The sequence below is a fragment of the Schistocerca gregaria genome, chromosome 1 (genome assembly GCF_023897955.1).
Source record: "Schistocerca gregaria isolate iqSchGreg1 chromosome 1, iqSchGreg1.2, whole genome shotgun sequence".
Lineage (NCBI taxonomy): Eukaryota > Metazoa > Arthropoda > Insecta > Orthoptera > Acrididae > Schistocerca > Schistocerca gregaria.
Genome location: NC_064920.1, coordinates 1,154,362,069 through 1,154,385,136, shown reverse-complemented (window position 1 = coordinate 1,154,385,136; position 23,068 = coordinate 1,154,362,069).

Sequence of the window (23,068 nt, the reverse complement as noted above, 5' to 3'; positions counted from 1 at the left end):
AACGCCAAACTGTAACTATTAAAAAAAAAAAAAACTACTCGCGTGGTTTGGTTACTCCCAGACACTGTATCTGGAAAATGATATCACTGTGTAGATGCAGTAGCACGCCGGACTGTGTGCGCCAGCCGTGCTTGTTATGAAGGCCATTGTGTTGGTTGTCTGTCGATCTTCTTCACTTATAAATGTAGCGACAGCACCACTCGATAACGCGATGCCTCCATTGATCTGAAATAACCAAAAGTCCCTTGCGTGTTCGCAACATACCCTTCCGTTAACGCGAACTTGCTGACTGTAGTTCTTATGCCCAGTTTGAGAATCGTTATTCAAACGTTAACAAATAGTGTCTTGAATCATCATTCCATCACCCAAGCCGAGGCCACATTATGAATTTTGGGAGGATATTAGGTTGCCAATTGTTATTCCATCATCAAGGCGTCGATAAGTCGCGTATTCACCAACTGCACGACGTGACTCCAGAGATAACATACCCTTGAACAATGTTTAGAATGCATCGTAATTTTGGTGTAAAGTGATTGCTGTTCACATTTAAATTATCACTAATTCCCTTGGCTCTTTTGTCTTACCAGAATAATCAGTTAATTTCTGGAATACACTTAAAATGTCCATGAAATGGTGTAGGCGACACCGAGACTTAAGTTGAATTAAGGTTTATTGTTCTTCGTAATTATTGTATTTTCCTAAGCTGAGCACACACATTGATACGTCATTCAGGGAATTACGTCCGTTAATATCAGTAATCCTGACCTCGACGATAAATTCTGACAATACGGCGAAATTGTAATCTCTTCATGATTGCATTTAGTTGTGGCCTACTCAAATCTAATAATCGAGTTTATGTTGGCAATTAGTCTTTTTCTGTGTCTTTTGATGTTGGTGACTTAAGTCTCACAAACGCTAAGTCCTATCACAAATCGGTAATCACACGATTCACTTTTCTGTCACACACACCAAAATCACGTTATTTGTCTACTGGTAAACATCCTACTTTAGCCCGACTTCTGTCTAATATTTCCAGTCTAGATCGTAAAACTTTTAACTTCAAATCAATTTAAAACAATCTAGCAGCGCTTAACATGCATACTACTGTTGCCCGAGAATAAGAGAGAAGTGAAGTTACAATCTCCATTGGCGAGTTACAGCTCGATGCTGCTACAACTCTCTTCTAGGATTTTTGGTCGATTTATGGTCTGGATTTTAACTTTCGTAAGTAATAATTTTTTAATTCCTTCTTTAAACTTTCTGTTTTGTATCACATGATATTCTTTCACTCAGTCCTTTCTTTATGATAATCATTAGCATTTGTATAACATCCCTGCTAGTCAAACTGAAAAGAGTGTAAATTTTGATGTTAGTAGCTGCCGTCACTGTCAGGATTACTAATTTTTCTATTTCTTTTGCAAGAAAGGGGTGGTCATTGTGGGTTCTGTATTTGGGGTGTTAGAGCGTAAAACATTTTTGATTTGAACAATGGTAGAAACGTCCCGTTTGAACAATTATACAAGACTGTGCTTAAACTGACACAATATTTTTTTTAGCGCAACGTAATCTGACTTTCAGTAATCCTTACATTAACTTATATGTTTCACAAATCACTTACCTCACAAAAATCTTCGTTACCCGAACTAATGCAGTACAGCGAGCGCCACTACTGCCAGCTAAATAAAAGATTCAAACGACTGAAGGCACTAACTACTGATAGGCATAGTTAGCAAAAGAAAGATTTTAATAGAGAACAAACAATGTATTTACCTTAATAGTCATAATATATATAGCAGTTCATGACATCCAGTCTTACAAATTTCAAAACTCCGCCATCTCTCTCTCCACATCCACCACTGCTGGCAGCTCACCTCCAACTGCGCAACGCTAAGCGCTGTTAGCACCCAGCTGCCGCTGCCCAACACTACAATGGCAGACAACAATGCAAACCAGCCACAGACTGCACATGGCACAGCCAGTGATTTTCATACAGAGCGCTATGTGGCGGCAGCGTTACCAATAAAAAAACCTAAACAGCCTACTTACATAGCCCCCATGCTCACCACAAAAAAATTTACATACTGTTTTGGGCAGTGGCCAATACAGATTTGAAAATTTTTTTCATAATTACAATAACAAAGAAATGAAATGCACACACTTATCGATACAATGTTGGTCAAAAGCTAAAATTTTCTCACAGTCCATAAAGACAGTCCTGATCATTCATCAAAATAAAATTGCAGTGTTTTTCTCAAAGTCTGAGCAGTAAAAGTAAATGCACACGGAAGTAGTGGATTTTCATGCAGTCTTGAAGAAGTAGTGTTGTCCTTCCAACAGAAAGACAGTGCTGACTCTTGACATGCTGACAGGTAATGGGCCACAACAGAGCAAACCCACAGCAGAGTTAGTCGAAGTTTTGAAGAATATTGGTAGGTAGGTCAACACAGAGTAGACCGATTGTAGTCCTGGTAGAGATACAGTATCGGTGGGCCACCAGAGGTGCAGACCCGCTGCAGTCCTTGTAAAAATAATGTTATTGGTGAGTAATCAAAGGTGTAGACCCACTTCAGTCCTTGTAGAGATAGCCAGCAGCCATCTGTTGCGACTGTGCAGGTGCACAATCACCATCGAAGAGTCTTGTGGAGAATATAGAAAGTCAATCAACCACCACTTGTGCATGCACAAAGTTTTTGGAATTGTCCTTAGAACCAGCAATGCTGTTAACCAGTCTCTTGCTGAATTATCAACACTTGTGCAAACACTAACAGTCCCTACTTCTCACATATTATCCATATACTACGACCAACAGAAACGTGTGCCGTGAAATGTAACTTACAAGTTACCTTATTTGATGAACTGGTATCAATTACAATTTTATAACAAAGGTACAAAATACATCATTGAAGAACATAACAATGCAGATAAATTGTAGTAATAAGGGCTTTACGCTAGCCATATGGCGTTTCATAGTGCAGTAAACAATCTTTCAACTAGCAAGACAATAGCCGTGAAATGTTTCTCATCGTTTCATTAGGCATTTTAGTAAATATCATAAATTAAGAGCTCCACAGTGTAATCATATGTTTTCAAGTTTCAGCGTGTCGTATTTGCGATACTTTCGACAAAGAAATGTCAATAGCGAGGATAATGGCCCTTTTTTTCTTCTTGTGCCTCAGAAAGGCACACGCTAAAGGCTTGTTTCCAGGTGGCTATCGCGCAGCTGGGTGCCCACGACGCATTACGTGCAGGTGGTCACTTAACTTTCTTACCGAAATATTTACGACACCAGTTTCCGCTACAGTGGCAGTCTCATATAAAAAATTTCACAGGTCAAGAATTTGCATTACAAATCTGTTGAAACAAAATCCTATTGATATAACAGTGTCCAAAAAAGTTCCGTCGCCCTTGTAATACATTTACGCATTTACATACAATTCATAACTCTTAAAGTACGATTCTTGGTTTCCAACCACCTTTTTCACAAACCAGAATCCCTAACCACTAATCATTATTCCTTAACTTATTCGTCGACACTTCTTCAATATTTAATCATAAGAAATACATAGCATAATCAAATACCTCATATAGCATCAGCTTATTGATCATAAACATACCGCACCAGCATAATACACATAGTCATCGTAGTAATAACATCATAACACCTCAGTCAACTCTCTAAATAGTCGTAGCTTCCTCCAATTATTTCAAAACCTAAAAAAAATTCTCTGCTCATGTCAAATGTGTCATCTGCCTCAAACGTACTGTAAAAATCATGATCCCATACCAAACACATCATTCAAACCTCTCTTAGTATCTCAATGGTTCCGAAAAAATACGAACATTTCACAAAGTACAGACAAAATACAATTTCATAAGTGTGAAATTATCCAACTGTGTAATTGCGTAAACATGTGTCACTGACGTAGTATAATAAATGTTTGTTTCTCTCAGTTAAATGATCAGATAGCTGTGTAATTTATGTGTTAGAGAAATATGGTACCGATGTGTAAAGTTGTATAAGCAAATACCATATTAGCTAGGGCTCCTTGTGCTTGCCATACACATGGTACACAAAGTAAGCGTGTACCCCCCTGAGGATTAATGTAATTATATCCTCGGGTGATACAGATTACAGCAATGGAATGAGATGTATCACGGAAAACCTTTGTATCATTGTACTTCAAATATCTTTAAAAATAAATGTTTTAAGTACAAAATTAATCACTCAAATACGTGTACTGTAGCGCTAAACTGTGCGTCTTGTTGTAAGATAATCTCTGTGCAAGTGTCGTAGTTATCGTCCTCCGAAAGCTAAGTTCTGCAGAAGTCAATGTACTTACCTCATGATAAACAAAAGTGAAATGTTTTGCGTATAGATATCGTAGTTACTACGCTTATTGCCATGATGAAGTAAGTACTGTACTGTAACGTATTGTTGTGCTACAGAAAAGGCTGTCTCATTGTAGCTATACCACAAAGTTACTACTAAAACATGGTTTCCTTTCCAGAAGAATTAAGAAAAACTGTGCAGATATAAAACAGATACACCGCAAAAGCACAATGTAAATTGTGTCACATATTAGTAGCGTCGTGATATAATCGCGAAACTATCAAAGAAACCAAATGCTAAGTCATCTTTAATCTCACAGAACGTACTTCAAATAAAGAATGCCTTTTCAACTAAACAAAAATGTTGCATTAAAATCTCATTAACAGTATATGTTCTAAGTATGTGAGCCTTGTGGTCGTTACGTAATCGTGCAACTAACAAGCAAGAATGTACAAATAACCTCACTGTGTCGTCTGTTCACTATAACAATGCATTCGTAATTTCTGTTTAATAATGTTCCCTAGGTTATAGACTGGATATTTAATTCCAAACATTGTTGCATAGTAACAGTTTCTTAAGTCTGACAAAGCATATTAGAAATGTGAAGTGAAATGTTTTATGGCAAAGACAAAGTTAAAATGCAGATTATCTTTCAATAAACGGTTTTACATGTGAAATGTGGTGCAATCCTTTACGCTTCCTAGTACGCAGAGTTTCAGTTTCAACGCAATTATATGTGGTTACGTCCGTAAGGAACACTGGAATTTTGCTCAAGGTTAGCTTATGTTATTTTTGTCTGAGGCAGCCGGCGCACGTGGCTGCCTGCGGCGCGTCGTTGTTGGGATTAGGAGACCTAACTGCTACAAATTCTCCTTGTCGAGAGTACCCTGCTCTGTTTGAATCCCGCCAGTTCTGATGAAATTCAGGTCTGTTGTTATGATTATATCGTCTGTCGTCATGTCGGTAGTTCCCGTACTTTCTTTCTTGTCGGTTACGTGGTGAATTTCTCCCTGAATCGTAACTGCGCTCTGGACCGTTGCGTCTGAAGTTATTCTGTCTGCCTTGATAATAATTGTTTTTGTTCCCATATTGTCTGTTTCTATGGTTATGTCTGTCACATTCATTATTACGGAAATGGGATCTTTCTCTGTAACTATTATTATTCTTCCAGTGGTTGTCGTATGGGTGGTGTCTCTTTTGGTCACGATTTGTGTTGTGAGAATAGCCTTGTTGTGTCCAGTTATTGTTTCTTTCATCGCGGAATTGCAACGGATGTGACCTGTAGCGATTGTTTTTCTGTTTTTGCATCCCACGACTGTCTGTGTCAATTTCTAATTCTTGTAACAGCCCCTGAAAAGCTTCAATGCTCTCTCTGCAACGTCCTGCCAAAATAATACGTCGTAAATGTTCAGGCAATTTGATTAAGCAAATACGGATGAGTTCTGAGGGGCTGTATGGGTTTGAAAGATACTGATTCTTATGTAACATGTCATCAAAATATTTCACAAGACTGGAAAATTCAGATTGTTCGAAATGTTTCAACATAATGATGCTATGTTTTACGCGGTCTTGTGTAGCTTGAGACCAATATGCTGAGATGAAGGCATGATAAAATTATCCTTCACTGTGACAATCGTGAATGACCGATCGCATTCTTATAGCTGGTTCATTCTCCAAGTAGCCACACATAAATTCTAATCTGTGTTCTAATGAACAGTTGGGAGGAAAACAATGAGAGAATTGATGAAGCCACGCTTGTGGATGAATGTCGTTGCCAGAATCCTTAAATGTTTTGAATTTACGTGTAGTAATGAACAGCTTATAGTCAAAATCATCATGTCGGCGAGTCGCATGTCGGTCATTGTTACATCATGTCGGCGGTTCCATTTCAAAATTCAGTGTACCTTGCCAATTTCTTTCATGATTTCCTAAATGTCCTGTGTTATTATTTTGTGGTTGTTCTGTATTTCTATGTCCCTCTTCCCGTACTGGGGGGCGAGTGTCCTCTGAAATATGTAATTCTTGTATTACTTGAGCCTACTGATCTTGTACTTCCCGCATTTCTCTTTTGTACTGTGTGTTGATTTGATTTTGATTCTGTTTGAATTTTCTAATTTGTTCATACTCTTCAGTGTCAGTGAAGGCTACAGGTTTTGAGTCATTCAGATCATCATCTACCTTTGTAGATAAGTTAGTGAACTGATCTGAAAGTTCGGCTACTTTATCAGATAGTGAAATTATTTCCTCTGTGTGTTTTTCTGAACCAAGTTTCAGTGTGTCCATTTGTGTTGAAATCGTATCGACTGTGTCCTTTAAGTTTTCCTGAGTTTTTGGAAGTTGCGTAACCGAATCGGTAGATGCAACTGAGTCAATTTTAGCTTGCAAGATCTCATGATTTTTATGAACAATAGTTTGCTGTTCTTTTATAGCTGCTTCGTGATTCTGTAATGCATTTTCATGCCGCGAAAAAATAGGTTGAAAATGCTCACAAATTTGTGTTTTTACGTCATTACAGACTTTTTGACATTTCGATTCAATGTTACGTAACTCATTAGTTAAATCTTCACGTGTTTGTGTCTAACTTTTGAAGCTTTTGCTCTGTTTGTCTCTGATTATGTTCCATTGTGTCTAACTATTGAAGATTTTGTCCCATTTGTTGTATTAACTGTAATAACAGTGCACTGGTGACTGAAACATGTTCCTCAGTGCTATTCGGCAGTGCATTTGAACCGGCAATATTCGCAGTTTGAAAAACAGAAAATGTGTCTTGATTTATTTGAGAAAACGGTGAGGACGCAAAATTTGAATCTACAGTATTTGCAAGATTGTGTCCTCTCATTTCGGTATCCTGAGGCGAGCTGTTGCCGACCGATCGATCGATAATGCTTCTCTGTTCACTAATTGTTTCACTGCCTACACCATTATTTGCAGCCCGCTCCATTTCCCTATGCAAAATTACCAAATTACTACTTTGAACATTAGTTAATTCATTACTCGGTGGCGCTAACACATTGCTTTCGTCTTCACTGTCATTTCTCAGTTTACTTTGGAGCCTAGTATTACGTTTTTCACACGCCATTATTGTCACAATATTTCACACGATAACACAGAAAAGCACAATTTGGAGAGCAAAAATAAGAGAACACATTAACACAGCAAATAATATCTAGTTAATTGCAAGCGCAGCTGCGAAATACTTGCTGCAAATCTACATGCATGCCACAACTGTTTTACAGTACAACGATGAAAGACTACAACTACAAAGCAGATTCTCTCTACAATTACGCGCTAGCAATAAACAAAGGTTACACTAACTACACAAACTACAAGAAAAAAATCAGAAGATTCCAGTGAGGTATCCTCGGCTAAGGGTCGTCATATGAAACGTCCCCTTTGAAAAATTATACAAGACTGTGCTTAAACTGACACGTAATATTTTTTTAGCGCAACACAATCTGACTTTCAGTAATCCCTACAAGAGAATGGCCCTGACTAACATTAACCTATATGTTTCACAAATCACTTACCTCACAAAAATCTTCGTTACTCGAACTACTGCATACAGCGAGCACCACTACTGCCAGCTAAATAAAAGATTCAAACGACTGAAGGCACTAACTACTGATAGGCATAGTTAGCAAATGAAAGATTTTAATAGAGAACAAACAATGTATTTACCTTAATAGTCATAATATATATAGCAGTTCATGACATCCAGTCTTACAAATTTCAAAACTCCGCCATCTCTCTCCCCACATCCACCACTGCTGGCGGCTCACGCGCTGTTAGTATCCAGCTGCCGCTGCCCAACACCACAATGGCAGACAACAATACAAACCAGCCACAGACTGCACATGGCACAGCCAGTGATTTTCATACAGAGCGCTACGTGGCGGCGGCGTTACCAATAAGAAAACCTAAACAGCCTACTTACATGGTTTCCATTTTGGACATTACATTCCGAATAGGCCTCATAACTCACGTTTGTAGTTAGGGGTTATTGAACCACACAAGACTAATGATTTTTTATACAGCTGATGGTGCGAATGGAAACTTGGGAATAGCAACAGTACTGGTTGGATGGGCGAGTAATGTCCATATCCCCTCGTCTAATGCTTGCTTGCACATCCGTCGGGTCTCGCTCCCGTTCTCCGTCGGTAGAAACCGGATACTTTCTGCCAGATGGCGTATTATTTGTCCCAGCTTCAACAGACCTTCGTATCCACATGGTGACAAGAACTCTATTGTTGGCAACGAGTGAATTGTGTAAGCGGCATCTGCGTGACCTAAGTCCACTATTTAACCCTTTTACCAATGGAAGTGTGTTCAGTAGCAGTCACTTGTTCATGATACTACGGACGAATAGACACTGCAGGTACCGTGACAACAACGTCTTGTGTTTACAGTCGGTGATCCAGGGCCGACTTCTTGTAGCCGGCTGTAGTGGCCGTGCGGCTCTAGGCGCTACAGTCTGGAACCGAGCGACCGCTATGGTCACAGGTTCGAATCCTGCCTCGGGCATGGATGTGTGTGAAGTCCTTAGGTTAGTTAGGTTTAATTAGTTCTAAGTTCTAGGCAACTGATGACCTCAGAAGTTAAGTCGCATAGTGCTCAGAGCCAGCCACTTCTTCTGGTAGGCGTTAGATAGGAACATAAGGGGCAGGAGAACCAACGTATTTCACCTGGTATTTTTTGTATCAATGTCTACCCCCTCTCTTTGCTCGATCCTTGGAGGAAGCCATCTTGCCATACCCCCCCCCCCCCAACCCCTGACAAATAATGGCATTACAATATCGTCTTTGCTGTCCATAAATCAGGAAGAGTATGAGGGGGTAGAGATCTCTTCTGAACAGCACGTTGCAAGACATCGCATATATGCTGAATAATTTTCATGTCTGGGTAGTTTGGTGGACAGCAGAAGTGTTTAAACTCAGAAGAGTGTTCCTGGAGCCACTCTGTAGCAATTCTGGACATGTGGGGTGTCGTATTGCCCTGCTGGAAATGCCCAAGTCCGTCAGAATGCACAACAGACACGAATGGATGCAAGTGATCATACAGGATGATTACGTACGTGTCACTTGTCAAAGTGGTATGTAGACGTATCAGAGGTCCCATATCACTCCAACTGCACACGCCGCACACCATTACAGAGGCTCCACCAGTTTGAACAGTCCCCTGCTGACATGCACGGTCCACGGATTCATGAGGGTGTCTCCATGCCCGTACACGTCCATCCGCTCCATACAATGTGAAACCAGGCAACATGTTTCCAGTCACCAACAGTCAAATGTCGGTGTAGACGGGCCCAGGCGAGGTGTAAAGCTTTGTGTCGTGCAGTCATCAACGGTACACGAGTGGGACGTCGGCCCCGAAAGCCGGTATCGATGAAGTTTCTTCGAATGGTTCGCACGCTGACACTTGTTGATGGCCCGGCACTGAAATGTGCAGCAATTTGCGGAAGCGTTCCACTTCTGTCAAGTTGAACTATTCTCTACAGTTGTCGTTGGTCCCGTTCTTGCAGGATCTTTTTTCGTTCGCAGCGATATTGGTGTTTTATCGGATTGCTTATATTCACGGAACACTCTCGACATGGACGTACGGAAAAATCTCCACTTCATCGTTACCTCGGAAATTCTGTGTCCCATCTCTGGTGCGCCGACTATAACACCAAGTTCAAACTCAGTTAAATCTTGATTACCTGGCATTGCAACAGCAGTAACCGATCTAACAACTGCGCCACAACACTTGTTGTCTTGTATAGGCGTTGCCAACCGCAGTGCCGTATTCTGTATTTGAATACCCATGTTTATACCACTTTCTTTGGTGCTTCAGTGTAAATGTTCACTGAGCAGTTACTTACGGAAACGTAATTACCAGCAAGACTTACCCCTACTCCTGTAGTAACTAATCGAGAGAAAATTACCTGAAATGTTTAGTAAAGTGTAAACCTTGAAGTTCACTAATTAAATTTCTGTGGTGCAGTTTTCTTCTTAATAAGGAACCTAGGGATAATACTCCATTAATATTCATTGATCTTCAGATGCATTGGCACTCAGAGTCTAGTAGATAATGTTAAGCATGTTACTTGGCAACAGTCAACTCCCAGAAATAAGGCGAAAGGCTGCATCATAAAGTAGCGGAACTACTTTTGCAGGTACAAAGTGGCACATTCCAACAGGATAATGCAAGACCCCACACTGCAGCTCATGGCTCAAACGCCTTGAGGAATGTGCTTATCGTTGACTGGTATGTCGTGTCCCCTGGTTTATCACCCATAGAGTATGCCTTAGGTGTGGGGGGGGGGGGGAGACATATTCTTGTACACGACCCTCTAGCCAGTAATATTAACTAACTGAGACAGCAAGTATTTCCGAAACACAAGAAATTTCTCAAGAACAGTTTCGAGGACTTTGCTTACATGCCTCAACAAATAGCAACATTCGTATCTGTGGCTGCACCATTGGCTGATGCTGATGATGGACACGATTTTTGAACAGAAAGATAGTTTAAACATTCAGTATCCCTTATTTGAACATTTTCACGAAATTTAATAAATATCATGTAACACTACCCGTTACCCTTATACATAGGGGATGTCACAGGAGCAAAGTTCAATCTTCAGGGTTTGACAGGACGAACATTCGAAGCAAATAAGTCTAGTAAACATGGGCTCTAAATTGTATACCATAAAAGTTATGAGCACTTATTCATCTTCAATACTGTGAAACAAATCTCTTGGGCTAAAAGCTGTTATGGGAGGAGATAGTGCGGAGCAAAACAAGAAAAAATTATCTAGTAAAAATCGGCTCTAAGGTCATACGTTATGAGCTGTGGGTACTTGTTCAACTTCTCCGCCGTAAACATATCTCTTCCACTGAGCAAGTGCTCTTAGCTCCTAAGGTATACATTACAGAGTCCACGATTATCCCCAGATATTGACCATTCCTCCTAGGACACCCTGCATACAGGCTGAATCAGCTGCCTCTACCAATGGGTTTTATGCAATCCTCAGCACATTCAAGGACCACCCTCAAGACTTTCGTATTATCTCGCTCGCTACATGGAAAATATTAGTGTACAGGAAAAATGAATAGGACCTACTTGTATGAAATTTACTGTAGTTGAATTTTGTACTGAAATTTGTTTTCGCTAGATGCCGTAGTTTACGAATTATACAAGCAAAAGGTACAAAACTGACCTCAAAAAGCGGTTTTCTCTAATAACTAGAAATCCATGGCCTCCAGCGAAAATGTACCCCAGAACAAAATTCAACTCGTTAAATTTCTTACAAAGAGGTCCTCGTCATTCTTCCTATAGGACCAATACTTTGCGCATAGCGATGAGGGAATATGAAAGTTGAAACGTCCCATTAGAAAAATTTATGAATTACTGAGCTGGTAAACCCCTTACGTTAGTTGATTTTCAAACAGCTGAGCAAAACTGAACGTACTCAGACATTTCCCTCTTTACTTATTCTGATCATCACTAAACTGACACAATATCTTTAGCGCAACGCAATGTGTATTTCAATAATCCCTACAAAAGAATGGCCCTGACTAACAATAACCTATACCTTTCATGAATAACTTGCCTCACAAAAATCTTCGTTACTCGAACTACAGCATTACAGCGAGCGTCAATACTGTCAGCTAAATAAAAGATTCTAACTACTGAAGGCACTAACTACTGATAGGCATGGTTAACAAATGAAAGATTTTGATAGAGAACAAACAATGTATTTACCTTAATAATGTTCAAAAGTCATTATATACATCAGTTTATGATATCCCATATTACAAATTTACTCTTTCTGCTTGACACACGTCCAAATCGTCCTGTCTCAAAACTCCGCCATCTCTCCCCCCACATCCACCACTGTTGGCGGCTCACCTCCAACTGCGCAATGCTATGCGCTGTTCACATCCAACTGCTCAACACTACAACAGCAAATATTCCAACGATGCAAACCAGCCACAGACTGCACACAGCACAGTCAGTGATTTTCATACAGAGTGCTACGTGGCGTTACCAACATAAAAACCTAAGCAGCCTACTTACAAAGTCTCCCCCCTGATTTTTGGAGGCGTAGTGGGCTGCATAAAACTCAGGTAGGAGCAGCTGAATCACCATGTCTAGTGGAATTACAGTCACTTTACTCTTGAAATAGCTCCAAAAGCATCAAGACAAAATGGTCCAATTAGTAATTTATGACTTGAACCATTATGCTCATGTTTGCAATGTTGTCATAAATCTCATTATTTTAAAAAGAAACAGTACTCATCACAACTGATTTTTAAGTCTCTGTTACTGTTTTTTTGTCTATAAGCATATCCTCGGATCAGGACTCCTACTGTCTACTGCGATTTGGACTGCATTTTATTAAATTATTAAGTAAAATCACTGTTGCTCCCTAATGATGTCAAAAATTATTACATAATAAATCACAAAGGAAAATTTTCTTCAAGTATAGCGAGTACTGAATTCCTAGTAACATAAAGAAGCTAATTGTTTCACCACTGTTGCACGATTGCGTGAAGTGAGAGGAACTGATCGTAGTGCATGATTAGTTTCGGCCATGTTCACTCCTGTCGGCTCTATTGGAAGTTATTATCTCTATAAACTTGAGTATAAACGAGGCCGATTTAAGTAGACGTAATTATTGGAAGCTTTCCTCTAACATGTTATTCACACTTAATTGCACCCGGAAAACCCTTAAGCACATTTGGCGCCTTGGAAATTTGATAAGGGCAACTCCTGCGTAGCACGGGAACTTTTTAGAAATTAATTGATGTCGTAATTATACAACATGCAAAGACCACTTTCATGCGAATAATTATTTTAATGGTGATGTCGTTTTTAAGCTAATTATAATCATTACTAGCTTGTGTTCGATTAATTATACGTTCACAAATTGGATTATTTTGCCTCTGAGGACAAAGTTACTGGTCGCCAATTACCATACAAACTCTCCGATCGGCTATAAAATTCGAGGAGCAAAGGAGACTTCATACGTTGTGTATCTGAGTCGGCTCTGTTCCACATGTCGCTGAGTCAAATGTGTACCATCAAATGGTGTCAAGTTGACCGATTTTTTTACCTTCAACTTAAATATTTGTGATACCAATAACATTTCTTTCAGCGCGTGGGTATTGAGCTTTGGTAATAAAATTTTAGATTTTTATTATCTGTTGCTCTAACAGGAAAATTAGGAAAAAACTATTCGGTCAACTTTATCAACCCAACTGGGAGTGAATTTGACTGATTATCTGCTTTGTGATAATTTTTGATTGCTTATGACTAAGACGAGTTTAATTGTTTTTAAACTTTATCGATAACTGAAAAATAAATCTGGAGCAGTAATTAAATTTTGGTAGTGATCTCAGAGTAATATACAGAGAAAGTTTTAGGACAAAAAATGGTAAAAATTGTTCTTTATGAAAGTAAGATGATACAAACGCAAAAAACGTGTTCGATGTATAGTGAACAATGACATGTCAAATTCAGCTGCATCCACTCTGTTTTCAGAGTAGTGTGTTCCACACCAGCTCCAGCACTCTTTAAATTGTTGGTAAGTCGAACGCCAATTTGATCTTTGTGCCGGTACACGAAGTTTCTAGCCCAATCAGAAGACGTAATGTTGTTCACCTATTCTGCGTTTGAAAACATGCGGCGTTTTCGCACTGACAACTCTCACTATATCCTCTGTATGATGCAACAAACAGGATTACGGCGTAGGAGAAAATTTCATAAATTAACACACAGACATTTGCAATTACACCACTAGACGGTTAGAGACAGCTGTTAGTCTATCACTGTGTCACATTGTTGCTACGTTCGTTTGTTCACACTCTTTTCACATTCACGAACGTCTTTTCATAAAAGAATCGTTCGAGAAAACACAGTCAACTTCACTCCAGGTTTATCGGTTTGTCAACTTCATCACAATTATACCAGAAATTTGAAACCTTTGTTTATGTGTCTCTGTGTCTAAAAATAAAACAATTTTTGTTATTGCTCTAGTTCTCGTTGTGAAGGGCCAGTGTAAGATATACCAAAGACCTAGACACATGAGTTGTTTTGTCAGCTGCGCGAATAATAGCTTTAGCTCATTAAATTAAAAAAAATTAGTACTTTTGAAAACAATTAGTTTTCAGATAGAAATTTCCACGAATTAAGAACTTTCAAACAGCAAATATAATAACTAAAGTAAAAGAATTTTCTTCACCCATGTCTAGTTATGTAACATAAAACTTTTTTAACTACATGGGCAGTTTCATAGTGGCGGTCAACTTAACGCCCTCTGACGGTATTTCGACTTAAGGTACGCCGCTACCAGAGTCAATGAAGTGCAGTCCTAGATTTAAGAATTCAACAGTTCAGTTTTCTTTGCTGCACAATAACGTGCCAAACTGGAAAGACCAAGATGATCTTTGTTAGTTCAGTACTACGCTGCTAAGAGTCGGTTGCACTGGCCAAACGTAGGCTGTTATGGGTTCTTTCTCACATTCCCTCCTTCGAATGCTGCCTGTGTTGGAGTTTGAGGCTATCGCCATTCCTGGAGAACTTTTCGATCATGAAATTGCTTATTCCTTCCCTTTCTCCTAGCGCAGAAAATGTATTTACCGTTTCCGATGTATTTACATTCATAGGTGAAGAGCAGCTAGAAACGTCTGGGGAAATGCAAAACCATGTTTTTCACTACCTACTGCAATCGCTCTTCAACTGTAAAACTTTATTTTGCAGCTATCAGCAACCCAGTACTGATCAATGACTACAAGAATTTCAAAGGGAAGTCTGCGTGAATGCTTGGCGTAAGGAAACTGCAGAGGGAGGCAGTTTAGGCTGCCAGCCACGTTATGTAAGTTCATAATGGGGCTGTGATTACGAGTGTTCTTCCATTCATCACACGAAAACTGATAGCTGCTATCCAGCAACGTGCAGTCACAAGATGCCACATAAAATGAGGCATTCAGTTACAAGCATTTCCTTTCGGTGGACAAGTCCCATGTGTACCGAGACAAAGCGAATCAGCTACACCCGCACGCTTGGATTCAACAGTTTGATCACTTATTGCCTTGCACCTGGCCACTTGGACACAAACTCGAATTTGGGTGTGGCTACCTCAAGGGCGAACCTACTACAAGAATAAGGCCTGTGGCACAAGAATGAAACTCGTACCAGTAGTTTCAAAGAGGATTTTTTGGCAAATTACTTGTTGACCATGAGACAGCATCATGTCAAGCATATTATAACAATAAGTAGGAAATTTAAGGTACTGAATTTCAGCAGCCCGGTGAAATTTATCGTGGGCATGCTATAGAAGCAGTTCTTCGATGTATATAGTGTTCAGTCCTGGCGAGATTATCTGGCTCTGTAACTTGAAGCTACCAGTGGACAATCGACAGGTGGACATTGTAAATACACCGCAGAGGCCTGTAATGGTCTACCGGAAGAGCTGGAATTCGCGAGATAACAAACAGGTATTGTCCACGGGATCCAGGAACAGGAATTGGCCACGGGATCCAGATCAGACACATTTCAGGCTCCAGCCATATATAAACGAAAATTACGATGACAGATTTCGTCCGGTGGGCACAGGCACTTTCGAGCCCTACAACCAACAATGTAGTAACTGGAGAAATTTATGAAGAAATAATGGGTACCCTTCTGGACCACTTTCAGGTGCCAAGAGCACCGTGGACGGGCGGTCGAAAATGTTGAGCTTTGTTGGGTCGACCTACGAGCAGTGTAAATAGTGAGGGCCCAGTACCGCTAAGAGAACTCGAGGGAAGTCTAGGTGTGCTCTCCGAGGAATCCATGTCTCCAATTAAGGCAGCTGTAGAACCGTCATCTGTTTGTAGAACTAAGTCTACAGGAGGCAGTATAGTGGTTGTAGGTGGTCGTTACGTTACTAAACTTTTTTAAAAAGTTTCATGATGGCATTGTCAAATAATTTGTGTTTCTCGTAATTTTTTGAGTGTTATGGAGAGCCTTGTAGGTTCATTACTGTAGGGTGTTATGATGTTCCCTTTTTTTTATTGTGGTGATGTGCATAACAACAGTTTCTTGTTAGATTTTGTTTCCTTTGTAGAAAGATAAGGTTGAATGAGTTATTGCGCCTGGGTGATTTAAGGTTACAGAGGAATGGATAATTAGCGAGTGTTGAAAGGATGTGACCGTCTGCAGACACGTGAATGAGATAGTTTCAAAAAGATCGTGTAGTTGAGTTTTTGTTGTTGTCTTGAGTTAGTTTTACGAAAAATGTTGGACAATGGCATAATGAGAGTATAGTAACGTATAAAAGTGGTGCCGTGAATTTCAAGCAAGTGTGACGAATGTTCATCATGAACAAAGGAGCAGGCATCCCTCAGTAGTGACTGACGTGACAGTGAACAAAACTGAAGAAATGTTTCGTGACGAGTGCCGAGTAACAATGGACGAGATGAAAATTTGAAGAAATCCCCAGATCTCTTCTACATGAGACGGTTACTGTAGTAGTTGCTTTTTCAAAATTCTGAGCGTGGGGAGTACGAAAACATTTCAAAGATCAACACAAAGTCAACACCATCACAGATTCACGAGAATTTCTCGAGCGCTTCGAACTATGAAGTGAACAATTCCATGATTCTGTTGTGACTGGCGACGAAAAGCGGGTGGCCAATTACTTCCCTGATATGAAAAGACAATGAACGAAGTAGAGAGATCCCTCCTCACCATCTGCGCACATTTTCAAAACCGTTGGAATAAATTCATGGTCCGCTGGCCGCGGTGGTCTAGCGGTTCTAGGCGCTCAGTCCGGAACCGCGCGACTGCTACGGTCGCAGGTTCGAATCCTGCCTCGGGCATGAATGTGTGTGATGTCCTTAGGCTAGTTAGGTTTAAGTAGTTCTAAGTTCTAGGGGACTGATTACCACAGATGTTAAGTACCATTGTGCTCAGAGCCATTCAAACCAAATTCATGGTCCATGTGTTTCGGGACCGTAAAGGGATCCTCCATATCGAATTTTTGGTTCAGGGCGGAAGAATGACTGCTGCGCGGTACTGCAAAATCGGGAAAAAAAGAAGGTTAATGTTAACGAAATGTGTGTGCTTGTTGCAAGACAGTGCCTATGCCACAAAGCCACTCTTGGATTCATTCCGTTAGGACATAATCTGTCACTCCACTCCTGTACATGACATCGCATATCCTTCAGATTTCCAGCATTCATGTTGTTTGTGAGTGGAAAAAGGTTTCTTACGACGGCATTGAAGTCAAGGGTGCCATTAAATGGGCCAAAGAAGTGGCGGCAGGCCTTCTTTTAAAGATTTTACAAAACTCGCAAAGTGCGTCCAGAACGAAGGCTACTTAGCTGAAAAATAGTGTTATAAATAAACGTAAATGTCGTGTGACTAGGGCCTCCCGTTGGGTAGACCGTTCGCTGAGCGCAAGTCGTCCGATTCGACGCCACTTTCGCCAACTTGCGCGTCGATGGGGATGAAATGATGATGATTAGGACAACACAACACCCAGTCCCTGAGCGGAGAAAAACTCCGACCCAGCAGGGATCGAAACCGGGCCCTTAGGACTGACATTCTGTCGTGCTGACCGCTACCGGGGGCGGAAAAAATGTTCGTATGGCATTGTTGGCCGGGAGGCCCCATGCGGGGGAGTTCGGCCGCCATATTGGTAGTCAGTTTTAGTTGACGCCACTTCGGCAACCTGCGAGTCAATGATTATGAAATGACGAAGGACACAACCCAGTCATCTCAAGGCAGAGAAAAATCCCTGTTCCCGCCGAGAACCGAACCCGGGACCCCGCGCGGGGTAAGCGAGGACACAACCGCAAGACCACGAGCTGCGGATAAATTCGCCACATGTTAACAGACATTAATATGGATTTCTTTTAGAAAACAAAAACAACTAAGGTCATACGCGCCCATGTCAGAACTTTAGAATACTAAGATGAAAAGGAAGTTAAAAACGACCACTCGTTAAGCCCAATTGATAGAAGAAAAGAGAGCTAAGAACAAGAACTTCTTAGAGAAAGGTCCACAAAATACGCTGTAAGGACAACGGAAGTTCCGAACTAAAGATTAAATGTCCTTCGTCACACTACTACGACAGATAAAAAGTAGAACGCAGTCGGCGGCCGGCGCGTCGTTCGCTAAAATGGCCGAAAACTCAGACGGCAAACATACATTAGAACGTAAGTGGTTACAAAAAGGGCATTCGGTCAGGAAATGGCGAACCGTGACAGGTTGATGACAAGGAGCACAAACTGCTGAGGGATCACCACTTAATAATAAATGGCGTTGACTAAAACGACAGTGCCCAATACGCAACTTAACTAAAATGCTCTCCTAGCAGCGAGAGAGCCGAGAGGAGGCAGACCAAGCCACTGACAGCTTTCTGCCCCCCCCCCCCCCCCCCGAGCTCGTTCCCATGAAAGGAAGTCCAGTGGTCATGCCAAAGGGACGCCACCTGCTGACAGACGGCAATCGAAGATCATCGGAAGGAATGGGAGAACTAGGGGCCCGAGACAGGAGGAGTGCAGCCTTGGCAGCAGCGTTAACCGCCTCGTTTCACTTCAGACCGATGTGACCAGGGATACACATAAACATCACAGTGGCTCCATCAAGAGTGAGCAAGTGGAAGAATTCTTGGACCCGTTGCACTAAGTTGTGAAGTGTGTACAGCACACAGATGCTCTGAAGGACAGTCGGAGCAGACGACACAATTGAAAAGCCTTTGTCGCCGGTTGTACTACATGGCCTGATACAGGGCAAAGAGCTCTGGTGTAAATACTGAGCAGTGTTACGGAAGGCAATACCTAAAATCGACGGGAATAATGATAAAGGTGCACCCGACACCATGGTCAGTTCGAGAGCCATCAGGCGATACAAAGGTACTATCGCTAAGTTCCATGCAAACGTCGAGAAACTTACAGATATAGATCGAATCTGGAGTAGCCTTCTTAGGAAACGTAAGAACTGCAAGGCGAACAAGGGGCCCTGCACGAAGCCGAGTTGGTGAAATGTTCACACCCGTCGGGAAAGTGGTAGGTAGCCTGAAGTTAAGATGCTGGAGCAATAGCCGAAAGCGAATTCTGGGAGGCAACAGAGAAGAGGGTAGACGCCCTGTACTGGCAGTCAAAAATGTTCAGATGTGAGTGACATCTTATGGGACTTAACCTGTAAGGTCATCAGTCCCTAAGTTTAAACACTACTTAAGCTAAATTATCCTAAGAACAAAAACACACACCCATGGCCGAGGGAGGACACGAACCTTCTCCGGGACCAACCGCACCGCCTTGCCCACTAGGATGGTAAAGTATTCGGTGCTGCGAAGTAGGGATATAATATCTATTTCTCAGCACCCTGTTCTTTCGAACCATAGTTTGCCTTTCTTATGTTGTTGCTGTTGTGGTCTTCAATCCTGAGACTGGTTTTATGCAGTTCTCCATGCTACTCTATCCTGTGCAAGCTTCTTCATCTCCCAGTACCTACTGCAACCTACATCCCTTTGAATCTGCTTAATGTACTCATCTCTTGGTCTCCCTCTACGATTTTTGCCCTCTACTCTGCCCTCCAATACGAAATTGGTGATCCCTTGATGCCTCAGAATTTGTCCTACCAACTGATCCCTTCTTCTAGTCAAGTGGTGCCACAAACTTCTCTTCTCCCCAATCCTATTCAATACCTCCTCATTAGTTATGTGATCTACCCATCTAATCTTCATCATTCTTCTGTAGCACCAACTTTGCGAAAGCTTTTATTCTCTTCTTGTCCAAACTATTTATCGTCCATGATTCACTTCCATACATGGATACACTCCATACAAATCCTTTCAGAAACGACTTCCTGATACTATGTTAACAAATTCCTCTTCTTCAGAAACGCTTTCCTTGCCATTGCCAGACTACATTTTACATCATCTCTACTTCGACCATCATCAATTATTTTGCTCCCCAAATACCAAAACTCCTTTACTACTCTACGTTTCTCACTTCCTAATCTAATTCCCTCAGCATCACCTGACTCAATTCGACTACATTCCATTATCTTCGTTTTGGTTTTGTTGATGTTCATCTTATATCCTTCTTTCAAGATACTATCCATTCCGTTCAACTGCTCTTCCAAGTCCTCTCCTGTCTCTGAGAGAATTACAATGTCATCGGCGTACCTCAAAGTTTTTATTTCTTCTCCATGGATTTTAATACCTACTCCAAATTTTTCTTTTGTTTCCTTCACTGCTTGCTCAATATACAGATTGAATAACATCGGGGATAGGCTTTCATGTCCCTCGACTCTTATAACTGCCATCTGGTTTCTGCACAAATTCCAAATAGCCTTTCGCTCCCTGTATTTTACCCCTGCCACCTTCAGAATTGGAAAGAGAGTATTCCAATCAGCATTGTCAAAAGCTTTCTCTAAGTCTACAAATGCTAGAGACGTATGTTTGCCTTTCCTTAATCTAGCTTCTTAGATAAGTCGTAGGGTCAGTATTACCTCACGTGTTCCAACATTTCTACGGGATCCAAACTGATCTTCCCCGAGGTCGGCTTCTACCAGTTTTTCCCTTCGTCTGTAAAGTATTTGCGTTAGTATTTTGCAGCTGTGGCTTATTAAACTGATTGTTCGGTAATTTTCAACACCTGCTTTCTTTGGGATTGGAATTATTATATTATTCTTGAAGTCTGAGGGTATTTCACCTGTCTCATACATCTTGCTCACCAGGTGGTAGAGTTTTGTCATGACTGGCTCTCCCAAGGCCGTCAGTAGTTCTAATGGAATGTTGTCTACTCCCGGGGCCTTGTTGCGACTTGGGTCTTTCAGTGCTCTGTCAAACTCTTCACGCAGTATCATATCTCCAATTTTATCTTCATCTACATTCTCTTCCATTTCCGCAATATTGTGTTCATGTACATCGCCCTTGTATAGATCCTCTATATACTCCTTCCACTTTCTGCTCTCCCTTCTCTGCTTAGAACTGGGTTTCCATCTGAGCTCTTGACGTTCATACAAGTGGTTCTCTTTTCTTCAAAGATCTCTTTAATTTTCCTGTAGGCAGTATCTATCTTATCCCTAGTGAGATAAGCCTCTACATCCTTACATTTGTCCTCTAGCCATCCCTGCTTAGCCATTTTGCACTTCCTGTCAACCTCATATTTGAGACGATTGTATTCCTTCTTGCCTGCTTCATTTACCGAATTTTTACATTTTCTCGTTTCATCGATTAAATTCAATATTTCGTCTGTTACCCAAGGATTTCTAGTAGCCGTTGTCTTTTTACCTACTTGATCCTCTGCTGCCTTCACTATTTCATCCCTCAAATCTACCCATTCTTCGTCTCCTGTATTTCTTTCCCCCATTCCTGTCAATGTTTCCCTCATGCTCTCCCTGAAACTCTGGTTCTTTCAGTTTATCCAGGTCCCATTTCCTTAAATTCCCACGTTTTTGCAGTTTCTTCAGTTTTAATCTACAGTTCATAACCAATAGATTGTGGTCAGTGTCCACATCTGCCCCTGGAAATGTCTTACAATTTAAAACTTGGTTGCTAAATCTCTACCTTACCATTATATAATCTATGTGAAACCTGTCAGTATCTCCAGCCTTATTCCATGTATACAGCCATCTTTTACGAATCTTGAACCAAGTGTTAGCTATGATTAAGTTGTGCTCTGTGCAAAGTTCTACCAGGCGGCTTCCTCTTTCATTTCTTAGCCCCAATCCATACTCACCTACTACGTTTCCTTCTCTCCCTTTTCCTACTACCGAATTCCAGTCACCCATGACTATTAAATTTTCTTCTCCCTTCACTACCTGAGTAATTTCTTTGATTTCATCATACATTTCTTCAATTTCTTCGACGTCTGGGAGCTAGTTGGCATATAAACTTGTACTACTGTAGTAGGCCTGGGCTTCGTGTCTATCTTGGCCACAATATTGCGTTCACTATGCTGTTTGTAGTAGCTTATTCACACTCCTATCATTTTATTCATTATTAAACCTACTCCTGCATTATCCCTATTTGATTTATTATTTATAATCCTGTATTCGCCAGACGAAAAGTCTTGTTCCTCCTGCTACCGAACTTCACTAATTTCCACAATATCGAACTTTAACCTATCCAATTCCCTTTTTAAATTTTCTAACCTACCTGCCCGATTAAGGGATCTGACATTCCACGCTCGGAGACCCGAATTGGGGACTATTTTAGCTTCGGAATATTTTACCCAAGAGGATGCCATCTTCATTTAACCAATTAAAATTACGTCTGTAGTTTCCCCTTGCTTTCAGCCGTTCGCAGTACCAGCACAGTAAGGCTATTTTGATTAGTGTTACAAGGCCAGATCAGTCAATTATCCAGACTGTTGCCCCTGCAACTACTGAAAAGGTGCTGCCCCTCTTCAGGAACCACGCGTTTGTCTGGCCTCTCAATAGATACCCCTCCATTGTGGTTGCACCTACGGTAGGGCTATCTCTATCGCTGAGGGATCTCATTTTAGTAAGGCTTTTGTTAAATAAATATTTTTGTATGATGTTTCTTTAATAATTTTGTTGTCTCGTCTTATTTAAGATCAATAAATCGATTGTGAAGTAGACTACAATTTCTCCCTGAGTTCTGATTAACCGTTCCTTTGCATTTTTATGGCACTCTGGATCAGAAACATAAGGAGTAGCATTTTCGCTTGGTGTCCACTGTGTGGATCTTTTTCTTCATTAACAGTAATTTTCTTTCATTCCTTGTTGAATCTA